This window comes from Triticum urartu, chromosome 3, assembly GCF_003073215.2.
Source record: "Triticum urartu cultivar G1812 chromosome 3, Tu2.1, whole genome shotgun sequence".
Classification (NCBI taxonomy): Eukaryota; Viridiplantae; Streptophyta; class Magnoliopsida; order Poales; family Poaceae; genus Triticum; species Triticum urartu.
Genome location: NC_053024.1, coordinates 729,740,229 through 729,743,685, shown reverse-complemented (window position 1 = coordinate 729,743,685; position 3,457 = coordinate 729,740,229).

The following is a 3,457-nucleotide window of genomic DNA, read 5'->3' as shown; positions in this document are numbered from 1 at the left end:
TTCGGACACACCATCACACTATGGTGTTCCAGGCTGTATCAGTTGTGAAACAATTTCCACAATGTCTTAATTCTGTGCCAAACACGTAATTCAGATATTTATCTCTATGATCATATCATAGATCTTTTATCCTCTTGTCACGACGATCTTTCAACTTCACCCTGAAATTACTTGAACCTTTCAATAATTCAGACTCGTGATTCACCAAGTAAATATACTCAACATCTACTCAAATCATCTGTGAAGTAAGAACATAACCATATCCACTACACGCCTCAACACTCATTGGACTGCACACATCAAAATGTATTACTTCCAACAAGTTGCTTCCTGGTTCCATTTTACTGAAACCGAGGCTTTCAGTCATCTTGCCCATGTGGTATGATTTGCATGTCTCAAGTGATTCAAAATCAAGTGAGTCCAAACGGTCCATTTGCATGGAGTTTCTTCATGCATATATACCAATAGGCATGGTTCGCATGTCTCAATTGATTCAAAATCAAGTGAGTCCAAAGATCCATCAACATGGAGCTTCTTCATGCGTTTTATACCAATATGACTTACATGGCATTGCCACAAGTAGGTGGTACTATCATTACTATCCTATATCTTTTGGCATGAACATGTGTATCACTACGATCGAGATTCAATAAACCATTCATTTTAGGTGCAAGACCATTGAAGGTATTATTCAAATAAACAGAGTAACCATTATTCTCCTTAAACGAATAACCGTATTGCGATAAACATAATCCAATCATGTCTATGCTCAACGCAAACACCAATCTTGATGGTAGAGGGAGCGTACGATATTTGATCAACCTTGTAAATACTTCCAACACATATCGTCATCTCACCTTTTAGCTAGTCTCCGTTTATTCCATAGCTTTTGTTTCGAGTTACTAACACTTAGTAACCGAACCGGTATCTAATACCCTGGTGCTACTAGGAGTACTAGTAAAGTACACAATGTATATCCAATATACTTCTATCGACCTTGCCAGCCTTCTCATCTACCAAGTATCTAGGGTAATTCTGCTCCAGTGGCTGTTCCCCTTATTACAGAAGCACTTAGTCTCGGGTTTGGGTTCAACCTTGGGTTTCTTCACTAGAGCAACAACTGATTTGCCGTTTCATGAAGTATCCCTTTTTGCCCTTGCCCTTCTTGAAACTAGTGGTTTCACCAACCATCAACAATTGATGCTCCTTCTTGATTTCTACTTTTGTGGTGTCAAACATCGCGAATATCTCAAGGATCATCATATATGTCCCTGATATATTATAGTTCATCATGAAGCTCTAGCAGCTTGGTGGTAATGACTTCGGAGAAACATCACTATCTCATCTGGAAGATCAACTCCCACTCGATTCAAATGATTGTTGTACTCAGACAATCTGAGCACAAGCTCAACAATTGAGCTTTTCTCCCTTAGTTTGCAGGCCAAGAAAATCGTCAGAGGTCTTATACCTCTTGACGTGGGCATGTGCCTGAAATCCCAATTTCAGCCCTCGAAACATCTCATATGTTTCGCGACGTTTCAAAACATCTTCGGCGCCTCAACTCTAAACCGTTTAACTGAACTATCACGTAGTTATCAAAACGTGTATGTCAGATGTTCGCAACATCCACAGATAACGTTCGAGGTTCAGCACACTGAGTGGTGCATTAAGGACATAAGCCTTCTAAGAAGCAATGAGGACAATCCTTAGTTTACGGACCTAGTCCGCATAATTGCTACTATCAACTTTCAACTAATTTTTCTCTAGGAACATATCTAAACAGTAGAACTAAAGCGCGAGCTACGACATAATTTGCGAAGACCTTTTGACTATGTTCAGGATAATTAAGTTCATCTTATGAACTCCCACTCAGATAGACATCCCTCTAGTCATCCAAGTGATTACATGATCCGAGTCAACTAGGCCGTGTCCGATCATCACGTGAGACGGACTAGTCAACATCGGTGAACATCTTCATGCTGATCGTATCTACCATACGACTCATGCTCGACCTTTCGGTCTCTTGTGTTCCGAGGCCATGTCTGTACATGCTAGGCTCGTCAAGTCAACCTAAGTGTTTCGCGTGTGTAAATCTGTCTTACACCCGTTGTATGTGAACGTTAGAAACTATCACACCCGATCATCATGTGGTGCTTCGAAACAACGAACTGTCGCAGCGGTGCACAGTTAGGGGGAACACCTTCTTGAAATTATATGAGGGATCATCTTATTTACTACCATCGTTCTAAGCAAATAAGATGTATAAACATGATAAACATCACATGCAATCAAATAGTGACATGATATGGCCAATATCATTTTGCTCCTTTTGATCTCCATCTTCGGGGCTCCATGATCCTCAACGTCACCGGCATGACACCATGATCTCCATCATCATGATATCCATCATTGTGTCTTCTTGAAGTTGTCTCGTCATCTATTACTTCTACTACTATGGCTAACGGTTAGCAATAAAGTAAAGTAATTACATGACGTTTATGTTGACACGCAGGTCATAAATAAATTAAGACAACTCCTATGGCTCCTGCCGGTTGTCATACTCATCGACATGCAAGTCGTGATTCCTATTACAAGAACATGATCAATCTCATACATCACATATATCATTCATCACATCCTTTTGGCCATATCACATCACATGGCATACCCTGCAAAAACAAGTTAGACGTCCTCTAATTGTTGTTTGCATGTTTTACGTGGCTGCTATGGGTTTCTAGCAAGAACGTTTCTTACCTACGCAAAGACCACAACGTGATATGCCAATTGCTATTTACCCTTCATAAGGACCCTGTTCATCGAATCCGATCCGACTAAAGTGGGAGAGACAGACACCCGCCAGCCACCTTATGCAACTAGTGCATGTTTGTCGGTGGAACCGGTCTCACGTAAGCGTACGTGTAAGGTTGGTCCGGGCCGCTTCATCCCACAATACCGTCGAATCAAGATAAGACTAGTAACGGCAAGCATATTGAACAAAATCAACGCCCACAACTAATTTGTGTTCTACTCGTGCATAGAATCTACGCAATAGACCTAGCTCATGATGCCACTATTGGGGAACGTAGCAGAAATTCAAAATTTTCCTACGTGTCACCAAGATCTATCTATGGAGAGACAAGCAACGAGGGGAATGAGAGTGCATCTACATACCCTTGTAGATCGCTAAGCGGAAGCGTTCAAGAGAACGGGGTTGAAGGAGTCGTACTCGTCGCGATCCAAATCACCGGAGATCCTAGTGCCGAACGGACGGCACCTCCGCGTTCAACACACGTACAGCCCGGTGACGTCTCCCATGCCTTGATCCAGCAAGGAGAGAGGGAGAGGTTGAGGAAGACTCCATCCAGCAGCAACACAACGGCGTGGTGGTGATGGAGGAGCGTGGCAATCCTGCAGGGCTTCGCCAAGCACCGCAGAAGAGGAGGAAGAGAGAGGGAGG